The sequence below is a fragment of the Haemorhous mexicanus genome, chromosome 2 (genome assembly GCF_027477595.1).
Source record: "Haemorhous mexicanus isolate bHaeMex1 chromosome 2, bHaeMex1.pri, whole genome shotgun sequence".
Classification (NCBI taxonomy): domain Eukaryota; kingdom Metazoa; phylum Chordata; class Aves; order Passeriformes; family Fringillidae; genus Haemorhous; species Haemorhous mexicanus.
The window spans coordinates 21,664,093-21,683,651 of NC_082342.1; positions in this window are offsets into that span (position 1 = coordinate 21,664,093).

Below are 19,559 nucleotides of genomic sequence, written 5' to 3' on the forward strand. Positions count from 1 at the left end.
TGAAGCACTGTCAAGTTTCCGGACCTTTAGCAGTATATTTGTACTTCCACTATTCTTTTCTATAAAATCATGGTTTTGTAGAGCATGTCATTTTCTAGCAAGACACATTTTTGCAACTGAGCCCATCAGTCTCTGTGAGAATATATTGTCAAAAGCACAAAACATATGAATGGGCAGTGGCAAGTGAGGGGAAAAACCAGTATGGGAAGCAGCTCCGTGATACTACAGTAAGACAAGGAGGAGGAGGTGTTCCAGTTGACAGAGCAAAGAATCCCCCACAGTCCCTGGAGATATCCTAGTGAAGCAGGTTGTCTCCCAGCAGTCCCTAGAGAACCATGGAGGAACACATACCTACAGTGCAGCTGCTGGAGGGCTCCATGCCACAGCAGGTGAAAGTGCCTTGAAGGAAGCTGCAGCTTGTGGAGGGAGGGCCAGAAAACCATCCTTGACCTCTTCTTTAGCGGAAGAGTATGTGCAAATGTTTAACAGCTGCTAACTCGAATCTATCCTCTTTCCAGTTCTTGTCGTAGGTAAGTAGGACAATACGAGAATTAGAAGCCTAAACTGTTTTGCATGAGGCTCCCATTCTCTCTGCCACGCCCTTAAAATTTACTTTGAGATGAAATAAAACTCATGATCAAGTTCCTAAGGCTTGATGGTCAGGCTTCTCAGAAAACAGGCAGTGCAAAGAACTCTTGTCACTGTCATTTTTTTTTCATAGAACTAAAAAAGTTAAAGTACTGTTTTCTAAGAACTTACGGAAATCAACTGGTAGAGGTGGTGAGAGTGAAGAGTATAATTAAGCTGGAAAGAGACTATCTTGTAGCTACCTCATCTGCATAGAAGTTTTTTTACCAGGAACTCTGGACTTTTAAACAGATTTAGGACACAATAGTTATCTCTGGGAATGTTTTAGTAAGTCTAGAACATTCATCTTTAAATAGCTCGATCTGTTTTACCGTTATGACTTACGTTTTAAATTTTATTTGAGGAGAAATATTTGCCATTCAGATCATTTCAAGTTCTGAAGCATTTCAGTTTTTGGGAGTTTTTGCTGTCTCTTGAGGGCAGGAAAATAGTCTTGGAACCAATACTGAAAGAAACTAGATGGAAAAATTAGTTTTCCTCATTCTTTTCTGTCTATTCTATGAGGCACAAGAGCAAAACCACTGCTATGAGTCTGAGTTGCCTTACCACTCATGGATGACAACCTTGTAGTGAGTAGTCTGTTATTTGCACACATTTCTGATGCTGGTTGTTACCTGTTGTGCAGAAAGATCTGTAAACTATTTTCACGGAAAGACATTCCTGAATTGCTTCACTTATCTCTGAAGCAGAGAACTAAGCTGGCACTCTACTTCGGAGATCTTCCTGTGCTCGCCCCCAAACCCGTTTCCTTCAAATGCAATTTACTTTCAACCAAAGCACTTCATTACTTCATCAGGTAATCTCTTGTTCTTAATGTTCGGGGTAGTGTTTTAAAAGGGTAAGAACATCTTCTAGTAAGAAGGTAGAACCTCTTTCTTAAGTAGTAGACATCACTGGGCTTTGGTTCATGCACCAGAACAACAGCAAGTAATGTCGTTTGCAATCAATAGATGGGTTGGGGAAACCGGCCACAAGTTTAGGAATCTTTCTCCAATTAATTATGCTTTAAAATTTGTCTCTTAGCATTTCAAGTGTTTTTTTATTAAAACAATCAACTATTTATTACCTGTACCACAACGAAGCACAATCAGCAGTGCTTGTGCATCCTTCACCAATTCCAAGAAGAAGAATGGTCTGAGCCTCCAGTATAGCTCATTACCATAAGCTGAAAAAAAGTTCTTGGAAAAATTTCTTTTGCATCCTTCTAAACCTTATGCAGCACTCCCTGGCCAATCTTACAATTTCTTTCCTCCAGGAGATGGTAAGAACTCGAGTACCTTCATGATAACCGTCGTGGGACGCTTGCTGTGCTGGCAGAGTTCCTTTTTGAGATAATGCTTGGAAAAGCTTTTCGCTAAGGTCTAGGCGGCAAGAGACGCAGAAGACGGGCATAGGCAGCTCTCCGAAGGTAGGTGCCGGTCCCCGGCGGCTTTCGGCAGAAGCCGCGGTTCGGAGCGCACCGCGACCGGCAGAAAGCTCTGTGCGCGAAAAAGCCGCTTCTTCGCCTCCGGCAGCCGGAAAGCTCGGCCGATGCTGAGACGTCAAGAACGAAGCCGCACAGCACTGGGATTAAGTGAGCAGCTCTCAAACTGAGGGAAAACGATAACTAACCACTTTCCAACAGTTTCAACTTGCATTACCATAAGTAGGGAAAAAGTTCTTGGACAGCTTTCTTTTGCATCCTTCTAAACCTTATGCAGCACTCTCTGGCCAATCTCACTTTTTCTTTTCTCCAGGAGATGGTAAGAACTCGAGTACCTTCATGACAACCGTCGTGGGACGCTTGCTGTGCTGGCAGAGTTCCTTTTTGAGAAAATGCCTGGAAAAGCTTTTCGCTAAGGTCTAGGCGGCAAGAGACGCAGAAGACGGGCATACGCAGCTGTCCGAAGGTAGGTGCCGGTCCCCGGCGGCTTTCGGCAGAAGCCGCCGTTCGGAGCGCGCCGCGACCGGCAGAAAGCTCTGGGCGCGAAAAAGCCGCTTCTTCGCCTCCGGCAGCCGGAGAGCTCGGCCGATGCTGAGACGTCAAGAACGAAGCCGCACAGCACTGGGATTAAGTGAGCAGCTCTCAAACTGAGGGAAAACGATAACTAACCACTTTCCAAGAGTTTCAACTTGCATTACCATAAGTAGGGAAAAAGTTCTTGGACAGCTTTCTTTTGCATCCTTCTAAACCTTATGCAGCACTCTCTGGCCAATCTCACTTTTTCTTTTCTCCAGGAGATGGTAAGAACTCGAGTACCTTCATGAAAACCGTCGCGGGTCGCTTGCTGTGCTGGCAGAGATCCTTTTTGAGATAATGCCTGGAAAAGCTTTTCGCTAAGGTCTAGGCGGCAAGAGACGCAGAAGACGGGCATACGCAGCTGTCCGAAGGTAGGTGCCGGTCCCCGGCGGCTTTCGGCAGAAGCCGCCGTTCGGAGCGCACCGCCACCGGCAGAAAGCTCTGGGCGCGAAAAAGCCGCTTCTTCGCCTCCGGCAGCCGGAGAGCTCGGCCGATGCTGAGACGTCCAGAACGAAGCCGCACAGCACTGGAATTAAGTGAGCAGCTCTCAAACTGAGGGAAAACGATAACTAACCACTTTCCAACAGTTTCAACTTGCATTACCATAAGTAGGGAAAAAGTTCTTGGACAGCTTTCTTTTGCATCCTTTTAAACCTCATGCAGCACTTCCTGGTCAATCTTACTTTTTCTTTTCTCCAGGAGATGGGAAGAACTCGAGTACCTTCATGACAACCGTCGCGGGTCGCTTGCTGTGCTGGCAGAGTTCCTTTTTGAGATAATGCTTGGAAAAGCTTTTCGCTAAGGTCTAGGCGGCAAGAGACGCAGAAGACGGGCATAGGCAGCTCTCCGAAGGTAGGTGCCGGTCCCCGGCGGCTTTCGGCAGAAGCCGCGGTTCGGAGCGCACCGCGACCGGCAGAAAGCTCTGTGCGCGAAAAAGCCGCTTCTTCGCCTCCGGCAGCCGGAAAGCTCGGCCGATGCTGAGACGTCAAGAACGAAGCCGCACAGCACTGGGATTAAGTGAGCAGCTCTCAAACTGAGGGAAAACGATAACTAACCACTTTCCAACAGTTTCAACTTGCATTACCATAAGTAGGGAAAAAGTTCTTGGACAGCTTTCTTTTGCATCCTTCTAAACCTTATGCAGCACTTCCTGGTCAATCTTACATTTTCTTTTCTCCAGGAGATGGTAAGAACTCGAGTACCTTCATGACAACCGTCGTGGGACGCTTGCTGTGCTGGCAGAGTTCCTTTTTGAGATAATGCCTGGAAAAGCTTTTCGCTAAGGTCTAGGCGGCAAGAGACGCAGAAGACGGGCATAGGCAGCTGTCCGAAGGTAGGTGCCGGTCCCCGGCGGCTTTCGGCAGAAGCCGCCGTTCGGAGCGCACCGCGACCGGCAGAAAGCTCTGGGCGCGAAAAAGCCGCTTCTTCGCCTCCGGCAGCCGGAGAGCTCGGCCGATGCTGAGACGTCAAGAACGAAGCCGCACAGCACTGGGATTAAGTGAGCAGCTCTCAAACTGAGGGAAAACGATAACTAACCACTTTCCAAGAGTTTCAACTTGCATTACCATAAGTAGGGAAAAAGTTCTTGGACAGCTTTCTTTTGCATCCTTCTAAACCTTATGCAGCACTTCCTGGTCAATCTTACTTTTTCTTTTCTCCAGGAGATGGGAAGAACTCGAGTACCTTCATGACAACCGTCGCGGGTCGCTTGCTGTGCTGGCAGAGTTCCTTTTTGAGATAATGCTTGGAAAAGCTTTTCGCTAAGGTCTAGGCGGCAAGAGACGCAGAAGACGGGCATAGGCAGCTCTCCGAAGGTAGGTGCCGGTCCCCGGCGGCTTTCGGCAGAAGCCGCGGTTCGGAGCGCACCGCGACCGGCAGAAAGCTCTGTGCGCGAAAAAGCCGCTTCTTCGCCTCCGGCAGCCGGAAAGCTCGGCCGATGCTGAGACGTCAAGAACGAAGCCGCACAGCACTGGGATTAAGTGAGCAGCTCTCAAACTGAGGGAAAACGATAACTAACCACTTTCCAACAGTTTCAACTTGCATTACCATAAGTAGGGAAAAAGTTCTTGGACAGCTTTCTTTTGCATCCTTCTAAACCTTATGCAGCACTTCCTGGTCAATCTTACATTTTCTTTTCTCCAGGAGATGGTAAGAACTCGAGTACCTTCATGACAACCGTCGTGGGACGCTTGCTGTGCTGGCAGAGTTCCTTTTTGAGATAATGCCTGGAAAAGCTTTTCGCTAAGGTCTAGGCGGCAAGAGACGCAGAAGACGGGCATAGGCAGCTGTCCGAAGGTAGGTGCCGGTCCCCGGCGGCTTTCGGCAGAAGCCGCCGTTCGGAGCGCACCGCGACCGGCAGAAAGCTCTGGGCGCGAAAAAGCCGCTTCTTCGCCTCCGGCAGCCGGAGAGCTCGGCCGATGCTGAGACGTCAAGAACGAAGCCGCACAGCACTGGGATTAAGTGAGCAGCTCTCAAACTGAGGGAAAACGATAACTAACCACTTTCCAAGAGTTTCAACTTGCATTACCATAAGTAGGGAAAAAGTTCTTGGACAGCTTTCTTTTGCATCCTTCTAAACCTTATGCAGCACTCTCTGGCCAATCTCACTTTTTCTTTTCTCCAGGAGATGGTAAGAACTCGAGTACCTTCATGAAAACCGTCGCGGGTCGCTTGCTGTGCTGGCAGAGATCCTTTTTGAGATAATGCCTGGAAAAGCTTTTCGCTAAGGTCTAGGCGGCAAGAGACGCAGAAGACGGGCATACGCAGCTGTCCGAAGGTAGGTGCCGGTCCCCGGCGGCTTTCGGCAGAAGCCGCCGTTCGGAGCGCACCGCCACCGGCAGAAAGCTCTGGGCGCGAAAAAGCCGCTTCTTCGCCTCCGGCAGCCGGAGAGCTCGGCCGATGCTGAGACGTCCAGAACGAAGCCGCACAGCACTGGGATTAAGTGAGCAGCTCTCAAACTGAGGGAAAACGATAACTAACCACTTTCCAACAGTTTCAACTTGCATTACCATAAGTAGGGAAAAAGTTCTTGGACAGCTTTCTTTTGCATCCTTTTAAACCTCATGCAGCACTTCCTGGTCAATCTTACATTTTCTTTTCTCCAGGAGATGGGAAGAACTCGAGTACCTTCATGACAACCGTCGCGGGTCGCTTGCTGTGCTGGCAGAGTTCCTTTTTGAGATAATGCTTGGAAAAGCTTTTCGCTAAGGTCTAGGCGGCAAGAGACGCAGAAGACGGGCATAGGCAGCTCTCCGAAGGTAGGTGCCGGTCCCCGGCGGCTTTCGGCAGAAGCCGCGGTTCGGAGCGCACCGCGACCGGCAGAAAGCTCTGTGCGCGAAAAAGCCGCTTCTTCGCCTCCGGCAGCCGGAAAGCTCGGCCGATGCTGAGACGTCAAGAACGAAGCCGCACAGCACTGGGATTAAGTGAGCAGCTCTCAAACTGAGGGAAAACGATAACTAACCACTTTCCAACAGTTTCAACTTGCATTACCATAAGTAGGGAAAAAGTTCTTGGACAGCTTTCTTTTGCATCCTTCTAAACCTTATGCAGCACTTCCTGGTCAATCTTACATTTTCTTTTCTCCAGGAGATGGTAAGAACTCGAGTACCTTCATGACAACCGTCGTGGGACGCTTGCTGTGCTGGCAGAGTTCCTTTTTGAGATAATGCCTGGAAAAGCTTTTCGCTAAGGTCTAGGCGGCAAGAGACGCAGAAGACGGGCATAGGCAGCTGTCCGAAGGTAGGTGCCGGTCCCCGGCGGCTTTCGGCAGAAGCCGCCGTTCGGAGCGCACCGCGACCGGCAGAAAGCTCTGGGCGCGAAAAAGCCGCTTCTTCGCCTCCGGCAGCCGGAGAGCTCGGCCGATGCTGAGACGTCAAGAACGAAGCCGCACAGCACTGGGATTAAGTGAGCAGCTCTCAAACTGAGGGAAAACGATAACTAACCACTTTCCAAGAGTTTCAACTTGCATTTCCATAAGTAGGGAAAAAGTTCTTGGACAGCTTTCTTTTGCATCCTTCTAAACCTTATGCAGCACTCTCTGGCCAATCTCACTTTTTCTTTTCTCCAGGAGATGGTAAGAACTCGAGTACCTTCATGAAAACCGTCGCGGGTCGCTTGCTGTGCTGGCAGAGATCCTTTTTGAGATAATGCCTGGAAAAGCTTTTCGCTAAGGTCTAGGCGGCAAGAGACGCAGAAGACGGGCATACGCAGCTGTCCGAAGGTAGGTGCCGGTCCCCGGCGGCTTTCGGCAGAAGCCGCCGTTCGGAGCGCACCGCCACCGGCAGAAAGCTCTGGGCGCGAAAAAGCCGCTTCTTCGCCTCCGGCAGCCGGAGAGCTCGGCCGATGCTGAGACGTCCAGAACGAAGCCGCACAGCACTGGGATTAAGTGAGCAGCTCTCAAACTGAGGGAAAACGATAACTAACCACTTTCCAACAGTTTCAACTTGCATTACCATAAGTAGGGAAAAAGTTCTTGGACAGCTTTCTTTTGCATCCTTTTAAACCTCATGCAGCACTTCCTGGTCAATCTTACTTTTTCTTTTCTCCAGGAGATGGGAAGAACTCGAGTACCTTCATGACAACCGTCGCGGGTCGCTTGCTGTGCTGGCAGAGTTCCTTTTTGAGATAATGCTTGGAAAAGCTTTTCGCTAAGGTCTAGGCGGCAAGAGACGCAGAAGACGGGCATAGGCAGCTCTCCGAAGGTAGGTGCCGGTCCCCGGCGGCTTTCGGCAGAAGCCGCGGTTCGGAGCGCACCGCGACCGGCAGAAAGCTCTGTGCGCGAAAAAGCCGCTTCTTCGCCTCCGGCAGCCGGAAAGCTCGGCCGATGCTGAGACGTCAAGAACGAAGCCGCACAGCACTGGGATTAAGTGAGCAGCTCTCAAACTGAGGGAAAACGATAACTAACCACTTTCCAACAGTTTCAACTTGCATTACCATAAGTAGGGAAAAAGTTCTTGGACAGCTTTCTTTTGCATCCTTCTAAACCTTATGCAGCACTTCCTGGTCAATCTTACATTTTCTTTTCTCCAGGAGATGGTAAGAACTCGAGTACCTTCATGACAACCGTCGTGGGACGCTTGCTGTGCTGGCAGAGTTCCTTTTTGAGATAATGCCTGGAAAAGCTTTTCGCTAAGGTCTAGGCGGCAAGAGACGCAGAAGACGGGCATAGGCAGCTCTCCGAAGGTAGGTGCCGGTCCCCGGCGGCTTTCGGCAGAAGCCGCCGTTCGGAGCGCACCGCGACCGGCAGAAAGCTCTGGGCGCGAAAAAGCCGCTTCTTCGCCTCCGGCAGCCGGAGAGCTCGGCCGATGCTGAGACGTCAAGAACGAAGCCGCACAGCACTGGGATTAAGTGAGCAGCTCTCAAACTGAGGGAAAACGATAACTAACCACTTTCCAAGAGTTTCAACTTGCATTACCATAAGTAGGGAAAAAGTTCTTGGACAGCTTTCTTTTGCATCCTTCTAAACCTTATGCAGCACTCTCTGGCCAATCTCACTTTTTCTTTTCTCCAGGAGATGGTAAGAACTCGAGTACCTTCATGAAAACCGTCGCGGGTCGCTTGCTGTGCTGGCAGAGATCCTTTTTGAGATAATGCCTGGAAAAGCTTTTCGCTAAGGTCTAGGCGGCAAGAGACGCAGAAGACGGGCATAGGCAGCTGTCCGAAGGTAGGTGCCGGTCCCCGGCGGCTTTCGGCAGAAGCCGCCGTTCGGAGCGCACCGCGACCGGCAGAAAGCTCTGTGCGCGAAAAAGCCGCTTCTTCGCCTCCGGCAGCCGGAGAGCTCGGCCGATGCTGAGACGTCCAGAACGAAGCCGCACAGCACTGGGATTAAGTGAGCAGCTCTCAAACTGAGGGAAAACGATAACTAACCACTTTCCAACAGTTTCAACTTGCATTACCATAAGTAGGGAAAAAGTTCTTGGACAGCTTTCTTTTGCATCCTTCTAAACCTTATGCAGCACTCTCTGGCCAATCTCACTTTTTCTTTTCTCCAGGAGATGGTAAGAACTCGAGTACCTTCATGACAACCGTCGTGGGACGCTTGCTGTGCTGGCAGAGTTCCTTTTTGAGAAAATGCCTGGAAAAGCTTTTCGCTAAGGTCTAGGCGGCAAGAGACGCAGAAGACGGGCATACGCAGCTGTCCGAAGGTAGGTGCCGGTCCCCGGCGGCTTTCGGCAGAAGCCGCCGTTCGGAGCGCGCCGCGACCGGCAGAAAGCTCTGGGCGCGAAAAAGGCGCTTCTTCGCCTCCGGCAGCCGGAGAGCTCGGCCGATGCTGAGACGTCAAGAACGAAGCCGCACAGCACTGGGATTAAGTGAGCAGCTCTCAAACTGAGGGAAAACGATAACTAACCACTTTCCAAGAGTTTCAACTTGCATTACCATAAGTAGGGAAAAAGTTCTTGGACAGCTTTCTTTTGCATCCTTCTAAACCTTATGCAGCACTCTCTGGCCAATCTCACTTTTTCTTTTCTCCAGGAGATGGTAAGAACTCGAGTACCTTCATGAAAACCGTCGCGGGTCGCTTGCTGTGCTGGCAGAGATCCTTTTTGAGATAATGCCTGGAAAAGCTTTTCGCTAAGGTCTAGGCGGCAAGAGACGCAGAAGACGGGCATACGCAGCTGTCCGAAGGTAGGTGCCGGTCCCCGGCGGCTTTCGGCAGAAGCCGCCGTTCGGAGCGCACCGCCACCGGCAGAAAGCTCTGGGCGCGAAAAAGCCGCTTCTTCGCCTCCGGCAGCCGGAGAGCTCGGCCGATGCTGAGACGTCCAGAACGAAGCCGCACAGCACTGGGATTAAGTGAGCAGCTCTCAAACTGAGGGAAAACGATAACTAACCACTTTCCAACAGTTTCAACTTGCATTACCATAAGTAGGGAAAAAGTTCTTGGACAGCTTTCTTTTGCATCCTTTTAAACCTCATGCAGCACTTCCTGGTCAATCTTACTTTTTCTTTTCTCCAGGAGATGGGAAGAACTCGAGTACCTTCATGACAACCGTCGCGGGTCGCTTGCTGTGCTGGCAGAGTTCCTTTTTGAGATAATGCCTGGAAAAGCTTTTCGCTAAGGTCTAGGCGGCAGGAGACGCAGAAGAAGGGCATACGCAGCTGTCCGAAGGTAGGTGCCGGTCCCCGGCGGCTTTCGGCAGAAGCCGCCGTTCGGAGCGCACCGCGCCCGCAGAAAGCTCTGGGCGCGAAAAAGCCGCTTCTTCTCCTCCGGCAGCCGGAGAGCTCGGCCGATGCAGAGACGTCAAGAACGAAGCCGCACAGCACTGGGATTAAGTGAGCAGCTCTCAAACTGAGGGAAAACGATAACTAACCACTTTCCAACAGTTTCAACTTGCATTACCATAAGTAGGGAAAAAGTTCTTGGACAGCTTTCTTTTGCATCCTTTTAAACCTTATGCAGCACTTCCTGGTCAATCTTACTTTTTCTTTTCTCCAGGAGATGGTAAGAACTCGAGTACCTTCATGAAAACCGTCGCGGGTCGCTTGCTGTGCTGGCACAGTTCCTTTTAGAGAAAATGCCTGGAAAAGCTTTTCGCTAAGGTCTAGGCGGCAAGAGACGCAGAAGACGGGCATAGGCAGCTGTCCGAAGGTAGGTGCCGGTCCCCGGCGGCTTTCGGCAGAAGCCGCCGTTCGGAGCGCACCGCGACCGGCAGAAAGCTCTGGGCGCGAAAAAGCCGCTTCTTCGCCTCCGGCAGCCGGAGAGCTCGGCCGATGCTGAGACGTCAAGAACGAAGCCGCACAGCACTGGGATTAAGTGAGCAGCTCTCAAACTGAGGGAAAACGATAACTAACCACTTTCCAACAGTTTCAACTTACATTACCATAAGTAGGGAAAAAGTTCTTGGACAGCTTTCTTTTGCATCCTTCTAAACCTTATGCAGCACTCTCTGGCCAATCTCACTTTTTCTTTTCTCCAGGAGATCGTAAGAACTCGAGTACCTTCATGAAAACCGTCGCGGGTCGCTTGCTGTGCTGGCAGAGTTCCTTTTTGAGATAATGCCTGGAAAAGCTTTTCGCTAAGGTCTAGGCGGCAAGAGACGCAGAAGACGGGCATAGGCAGCTGTCCGAAGGTAGGTGCCGGTCCCCGGCGGCTTTCGGCAGAAGCCGCGGTTCGGAGCGCACCGCGACCGGCAGAAAGCTCTGGGCGCGAAAAAGCCGCTTCTTCGCCTCCGGCAGCCGGAGAGCTCGGCCGATGCTGAGACGTCAAGAACGAAGCCGCTCAGCACTGGGATTAAGTGAGCAGCTCTCAAACTGAGGGAAAACGATAACTAACCACTTTCCAACAGTTTCAACTTGCATTACCATAAGTAGGGAAAAAGTTCTTGGACAGCTTTCTTTTGCATCCTTCTAAACCTTATGCAGCACTCTCTGGCCAATCTCACTTTTTCTTTTCTCCAGGAGATGGTAAGAACTCGAGTACCTTCATGAAAACCGTCGCGGGTCGCTTGCTGTGCTGGCAGAGTTCCTTTTTGAGATAATGCCTGGAAAAGCTTTTCGCTAAGGTCTAGGCGGCAAGAGACGCAGAAGACGGGCATAGGCAGCTGTCCGAAGGTAGGTGCCGGTCCCCGGCGGCTTTCGGCAGAAGCCGCCGTTCGGAGCGCACCGCGACCGGCAGAAAGCTCTGGGCGCGAAAAAGCCGCTTCTTCGCCTCCGGCAGCCGGAGAGCTCGGCCGATGCTGAGACGTCAAGAACGAAGCCGCACAGCACTGGGATTAAGTGAGCAGCTCTCAAACTGAGGGAAAACGATAACTAACCACTTTCCAACAGTTTCAACTTACATTACCATAAGTAGGGAAAAAGTTCTTGGACAGCTTTCTTTTGCATCCTTCTAAACCTTATGCAGCACTCTCTGGCCAATCTCACTTTTTCTTTTCTCCAGGAGATGGTAAGAACTCGAGTACCTTCATGAAAACCGTCGCGGGTCGCTTGCTGTGCTGGCAGAGTTCCTTTTTGAGATAATGCCTGGAAAAGCTTTTCGCTAAGGTCTAGGCGGCAAGAGACGCAGAAGACGGGCATAGGCAGCTGTCCGAAGGTAGGTGCCGGTAGCCGGATTCTTTTAACAGAAGCCGCTCTTCGGCGGGCTCTCTTACCTTCATAATGGGTTTTGCTGGAGGAAGCCGCTTTTTCGTTTCCGGGAATACCTTGAGAGGAACACTAGCTAAAAACGTGATTGGCACCATTATGTCGAGTTTTGCTCGTTCCAGCAGGAATAACTGTGTTCTTCCTTACGCTAGATGGCGCTGCTTATCAAGGTTTGGCTGCTTTTAATCATTTGGGGTGCTGGATGTTCAAACGACTTATCGTAACTTCTTCTATTTTAAGTCAGGTGCTCACTGACGTAGATCCTATTAGATATAGCACACTGCAAATAGGAGGTGAAATAGATTTATTGTTACTAGCACATGGGTACGAGTGTTAGGAATTTTATAAGGAATATGTTGCATGAATCTTTTGGACCATTCTGCAGCCATTCATACGAAACTCACACAAGTACAAGACAATATGAAGAAATTGACTGGGAACGAGTGGGGTTTGCATCAATGGTTTGAGGGATGGGAAAGAACTGGGTGGTTGAAAGATCTCGTAAATGGAGCTTTGTTTTTACCAGTAGTCATTATTTCATTGCTTTGTGTTCTTCCATGCATGGTGAAACTGGTGTGCCTCTTGCTAAAAATGACATTGGAAAAGATCTGGCTGGTGCAAGAAGAAGGGGCAATTGTGACAATGTATCTGAACCGCTTAGACTACGGGCTGCACCAGCCATCCAGCGTGGAACGGTTCTTCTCAGAATTTTCTCAGGGCCCTCTGGAATTCATCAAGACATAAGCCTTGCTAAAACAAGAGAGGAAAAGCTGAGAAACTAAATTCCAAGACCACAAGAACTCCAAAACGGGGGGGGGGGGGGGGGGGGGCAAAGTACCTGGACTGTAAGGAAACACATCTTCTGAGAGGTGCACGCAGAATGCGTGGACAAGACAAAGGCACCAATAAGAAAAGCGTGACTAGCGTGTGCAGAGAGTCAGAATGAGTAAGTGCATCATGTAAAGCATAAACGGCTTCTGCTTAATCCTCTTGGTCCATTGTGCAGGAGTCCTGAATTTCCCATAAGTGATACTTACTAAAAGGGTTCTGATTTTAATGCTAGAGTTACTGTCTATACGATGATTCATGGGAATAGTTCTTTCAAGTCCTTCCCTTGCTGACATCAGTCAGTTTCATCTTTTCCTGAATGTACTGCTGGCTATACATAAGTGATGAATAGAAGGGCATGAGTTTTAGGGATATGTTGCAAGGAAATAGATTGGTAGCTCTGCTTCCATTTCCATTGTCTAAGAAGAATTCCGAATATTTTTGGCCCTTTCATAGACCTCTGACTCGATTAGCATCAGCAGGGAGGGACATTTAATTGGTTTTTCTCCTTTTTAGAGAGAAGCTAATGAAAAAGTTTCACCAGAATCAGAGCAGGCTGCGTAACAAGAAGAGCGTCATGAAAAGGCGCCAATCCTATCCTCTTAGTATTGCTAGTTGTGATTGGACTTCAATGAAATGTGTCAACTCTGTGTTCCTGGGTATCACATCAGTAACAGGTACTTCACCTGCTGTACTTCTCTCCTAAAGCTAAGAACAGAATCCCAAATAATCTTGATTCCAAGGTCTCAATTCACCCTGTGATGCTGACAGGTGAAATAGGAGTGGAAGGTGCACCAGTAAATGAACTTGAATGGCCTATCTAAATCAGCGGCCACTGATTTCCTGAAGGCCTTAACAGGTCAGTTGCCCCTATTTTTCTTGGGGTTCTTTGATTCTTTGGTCATGTTTTTCTTGGGATTCTTTGAATCCTTCCCCACCAGTTCAGCCTCTGCTCTCAAATCCTTTGCTGTCATTTAAAGTATCTCAAGAGCCTGGAAACTGTTGTCTTTATTTATCAACCCATTATTCCCTTCCAAAGGTTGTTTGCCTCAAGTCTCATTCTTGCTGATTTTCTGCTAGTTCATTGTCAGATGGCAGCAGGTGTTCTGTAAGGGCAAGTACACAATCCTATAGTTTGCTTTTCTTTTGATTTGGCCTGTCTAGAAAATGGAATGACTGAACATCTCCAACAGCATTTTCTCTCCCCATTCTGTTTCACCGCAAGGGCAGATGCCAATCCATCTACCTAAACTCTTGGTGGTGAAGAAACTAGTGGTATGCTGTTGCATATAGGTAGAACTTTCCGAAAGGAAGGCCTTGTAAAACCATGGCTGAGGCCCGTTACTTTGGCTAAGTAGAAAATGACTAGGGGAAAGTGAGACAGCTGAATTAGAGGTAGATCAAGAAGTTCTAGAAGCATTGCGTGTTCACAGCGTGGGGTATGACGGTTGGTTGAATTATGTTTGTTGCGGCTTAAAGCTATGCAAGTGATAAAGGCCTGACTGCTTCAAAAGCCTGGCTTTTGCAAGAAAGCGGCTCTCCTTTGCACCTGCCTGGGGACTCTGCGTCACTACGGACCCTCACGCCCAGTTTGCCAAGGAGATGATGAGTAGGAATGTTGCAGAGCTGCTGTGTGCATATGAAAGGAATGGCAGAGAGTGAAGCCGTGGACAATTTCTGGGCTTTAGTACAATGCTGCTGCATTGGTGCCAGTTTAGTCGGTTTTCCATCAGTGGCATTTCTGTCTAGAAGTACACTGCCCAGAGTCTTTCTAGCACTTGATGCCATTTCCTTACTGCCATTAATACCTTCCTTCAGTTTAAAGGATGAGAGAATCTTTACAGGATTTTGAAGATCCCTGTTAGGAAACACTATGCCAGAGGAGTCATCACTCCCTTTTCTTTTGCCTCCTTTGTAATTTTTATAGACTCATTTCACATTTCTGCTAATGGCAATAAGAATACTGAGACTACTTAGCAGGGTTGACGCTCTCAGCTGCTTTCCTCTTTCCTACTGCTTCATACCGGATGTGACTTGATGGCCTCGTTTTGCAATCAGCATTTTGCTGTGGTTTGCTAAAACCTGGCATGCACTGCCAACTCACAACTTGTGTGTTGGCATTTCAGGGGCTTTGATGGGTTCCTTTCTGAGATTGCCATGCACTGGACTTTCACAGTCACAAAGACTTCATCCACCATCGGTCAAATTTCAGTATTTAATACTCTTTCCTGGAATGTAGGCAACCTAGCAGCAAGTACTAAATTCGCTGCAAGCCCTGTCTTCCCAAAGGACCATTCAAAAAGTTTGCTTTTCCCCTCTGACCAATCTGACAGTATTTTGATGAAGAATTTGGTACCTTAATAGAACCTCTTAGAAGGGATCTCATGGCAGACAACATCTCAGGCTTTCTTGAAATACTGGCTCCTTTGGATCTCAATTCCATTCAGAGTGCATTTAAGATTTTTTTTTCACTGAAGCCATTCAACAATGCCTCTTCTCTTTAAAATGTGATGCAGGTGAGAAAGATGGATCCCCGTGAAAGGTTCTATTGATATCAAAATTCGTGCCCAATGGACTGTGCTGATGGAAATCAAATACTAGTCTAGTATTTTGAATCCAAATAATTCCTCCCAATCAGGCCCGACAGGATTGTTTGGCTTTGAATCTGAGCACGTGGACAGTAGTGGATGGTCCACAGGTTGAAAAGAGTGTAGATTCTTCTCCTTCTTTTCATTGATGGCTCAGAGACTGAAAAGGCAGCTCCAAAATGGTAAATACATCCCTACAGATGCAAAAATTGTTCTTCTTAATTTGCATCTCCACCATAACAACAGATGCTTAGAACTAAATTACCAATGGGAATTTTATAGCTTCTCAGAAATGAAACAGGACCTGGCTTATGGGCCTTAGCAGTAGCTACAAGTTTTTCAGCACAAGCCATCTCAAAAGTATTTTAACTTTACCGTACTTTTCTGTCTTATGCTTTCATCTCAAGGATGCAGGAAAAAAAAAAAAAAACACAACAAAAAAAACCAAAAAAAAAAAAAACAACAAAACAAGAAACCCCACCAAATTGATAATAAGCAAAATCAGTGACATATATAGAAACGGATCCCATGGTTTTTAACTTCCAAACTTGTCTTCTCAGCACACTCTCTACAATGGAATTGTTTCCCTATCTGCCTTGAAACATTTTGCAGCAAAAACACTCTAAGGTCCTGCTGGGTGTTTTGTTCAAAAATGACTTCTTCTGGTTTTCTGTCCATAAGCGGAGTAACGTGACTGTGCTGGCAGCTGACCAAAGGAGGTAGGAAGAGTAATCATCATCCACAACACTGGGGCTAAAGAAATTTCCACAGAAAATTACCTGCCCTATTACTTGTTCACGTGTTGGGTTGAACGTTCAGAATCTGTTTCCATTTTCCCCATTCATAGAATGTTCTATTTCACAGAATTCCAGCCCCTCAAACATCAGTCCTGCCAGAACTGCCCGCCATAGGGGGCTGGCATAGGGGATCTGCTAATGTCCACTGACTCTTACCAGTATAGTGCTTGTCACCGTTGCAGATCAAGAACTTCTGAATAGTTTGGATTCATGCTCTTTGAGGGGTTGAAAACAAGAAAAGAATGACTAGACATTTCCATGATCAAATCCCCTGATGGAATAAAAATAGGAGCATAATAAATGTATCCATTGTTCGAAGAAGGGAGATGAAGGCTCCAAATGATTACTTGCATACTTCCTGTTCTAAATCCCTTGTTATCTGGCAAATTGCAGAAGATTCCAGGCTTTTGCCAAAATGCAAACCAGGTTAAAATGTGAAGCCTTACAGTTTACTGGATATAAAACTTCATCATCCATTTTTAAATCTTTGAGATTGTTATGTACTTCCTATTACTACCCTGAGGTTTAGAGCTGTAATTCAGAGAGAAAAGAATGCTATCTTGAATTCATTCTAGTAAATCGGCACTCTCATCTTGTTGGCACTCTCTCCTCTTGGTTTTCACTTCTGAAACTCTGTACGGAAGAGTGCATTAATGCATAGAGCTCTGCATCAATTCTTTACAACAGTTTCCCCTGTAATTCTTCTTTCAAGGCAAACCTATAAACATCCACACATTCTTACCCCACCACTTCTTAAATTCTATTGAGAAGCAAAAAAAAAAAAAACCCATCAAACCACTAAATCACTGCTCCAATAAAAAAAGCAGTCCATTAACTGCTTTCTTAGCAGGTTCTTTACCTTGTATTAATATGGCAACCTTTTCTTGCTCTTCTAGATTAGAATCAAATTCTTACAGCATGTAAGGAAACATAGGTTTACTGTATCTGATTCTTAGATACAGAAGTCCAGCAAGGAGTTCAGACCTCAAAAGAAGTGTCTGTACAACAAGATTCAGCACAACCTTGAGACATATTAGCTATTTTTCAAGAAAAGCGGCCAAACTGAAACTTTTTAGACTTCTCTACAATCATGCATGCCTGCTTCCAGAACCTGACCTTCGTTGCTGGAAACTAGCTGCAATGTTACTGTAAACAATGCTGTGAATGTAGGACATCGTCATTCTTCTCTTCCATTGAAAACCTCAAGTGGAGTCACGTCACTTCTCTTCAAAATTCTGTATTTCCTTGCAAACTGGTCAAATAAGGATAAATAAAGCGTTCTGTTCATTCAGTTTAAACCAAATGTTCAAAATGAAAAAAAAAATCCATTCAGATATGGTCTGCAATAATACAGTAGAAGAGAAGATGAACCAGACTGGCCTACAAAAGAAAGAAGTGAAGCAGAATTTGGGAATTTGGAAGACCTTATGATGAATAATTCAAATAAATAAATAAAAAAAATATTGCCTACCCAAATTCAATCAGTGATGCACAGACAGAGAAAAAGTACTAATTACTACTAATATTTCTTTCATTCTCAGACAAGAAGTTCAATGATCCTCTTGAATGCACGGAAGATTCTTGGAAAAGACAGCAGCCTTCTTCTTCACCACATACTCCTCAGAACTCCAGGAGACAAATCATTTGAGCTGTGAGGATCTTTCTCTCTGTAAAACTCCCAGAGCATAGCCAATATTCTATTCCTTTAGGGATCCTGGCCTCCCTGGGGGAGTGCTGGATAGTCTACATCCCGGTACATCAGCCAGACACTCCACCTTATTTCCCATGGCTACTGCAGCAAGGACATCATCTACACTGGCTTTCTAGCCAAAATAGATGCAAGGCACAATGAAGAACATAGCCAACACCTTGAGCACAGCTTATGGGTTTCGAAAGAAAAATCTCAGGATGGCAATACTGGATCTTCTGATCCAAACCATCAGGAAACATTTCTTTAGAGGTGTTGGGAAAGATGAAAGTTTGACAAGAAAGTCTCACAGATATGTATGCTTGGCAGAAAGATTTTTCAATGTGGAGTCTGAAGAAGGAATAGAGTTGGAAGCAAGTTTTGATCTAGAAGAAAAGAATTGCTGAGCCAGTCTTACTGGATAACCGAGGATACCTTAGTTAGAAGAGGGTTTTATGACTTACAGCAAAGGATAAACCCACCCCAAACAAGAAGATGTTTTTACCAAGCAGGAAGCTAGCACAGGCAAACAAGTCAGCAAATGCTGCAAGCAGAAAAAGCTCTCCAAATTTTCCACTGTCAAGAAAACTGAAAAACAACTTTCCGTTTCAGCTGTAATATACTGACTTTTAGTGAGTGGAGAATAGCAACATATGGTAATTAGAGTCGTTAGGATAGGCTATAGATAGTAGTTAAGGGATAGATTGGTTCTACTGTATGAAGATGCTCAGCAAAGTGCCAAAACCAAAGGGTCTCCAGGCCTGCCTGTAGCTAGAGCTGACAGCTGTAGGCACAGGCTCTGTTGCCCACTACCCTGGACTGCTGCAACGTCTTGGATGGAATAAACTGCATTTTGGAGAGCCGCCTGGACTCCCACATCCCTCATTTAGGCTCTTCCATGGAGGTGAAAAAAGCCTCTGGGTATTGTACAAAAAAACAGCTATGTAATCTAGAGTTGCATGACCCAATATTTCTATTGAACTGGAACAATTTTTATCAATATTATGGATCCACTTCTTTTCAGTGCATTTGGTCAAAAACATAAAGCATGGTTTAAAAGACATTCTTGGATGCGTACTAAGTACTACGAATTAGTTAAGGTGTTGGTTTGGCATGGCTTGGTTTTTGGTGGGGAGGGAAGAAGCCAGCCACAGAAGTGATTTTTTGTGCAAAGCTCCTAGAAGCTTCCTCCATGCCTGGCAAAGTGAATCCCTGCTTGGCACTAAGAACAGACATGCTGCTGAGCCAATTACAGAAGCTGGTAGCGCCTTGGTGATATATTTAAGAAGGAAATCAAAACTGCAGCCAGTTAACCTTGAAGTTGGGAAATTTTTAGGTTGGCACCTCTTCTGCTTTGAAAGCCAAACCAGTGAGACACTCTGTTGCAGTGTGTGTTTATTATTGTACTGCAGTTCTAGTAGTCCATTTTCTAAGGCTTCCTATTTTGTGCTGTTATAGCATATGTTATTATGAATGGATTGTTCCTTTCCCCCCAGTATTGTTGGCTTTTGCCCTAGCTGTCCCTCTCCCCAAAGACCTGCCCTTTTGTTCCCTGTTCCTTCTCCCATTGAACATCAACCCCTCCCCAAGCCTGCCCCTTTCTCTAGAAACTTCCCTCTCAATTTTGTACCCTTCAAAACCCCAGTGGTTTCTTCAAGTTACTCTCCTCCCCTGTAGTCCCCCTACTGGTTTCAACATTGTATTCCCCTCCTTGTCTTCCACCCCCAGTTTCTCCCAGTTGGTTAAAGATTGCATCCTCCCCTGGGACCTTCCCCCCATTTAGAAGTTGATGGATGCCTTTGAATCATTGTCTTTCTGTCCTTGACCCTCCAGGGAGTAAACTGAAAAATATGCAGAAGACCTCTCCCTGTTCCTTGTCCCTGCTCTCAGCGCAGTTCTATCCCCAAGGCAGTCCACCTGTGCCGTAGAGCAGC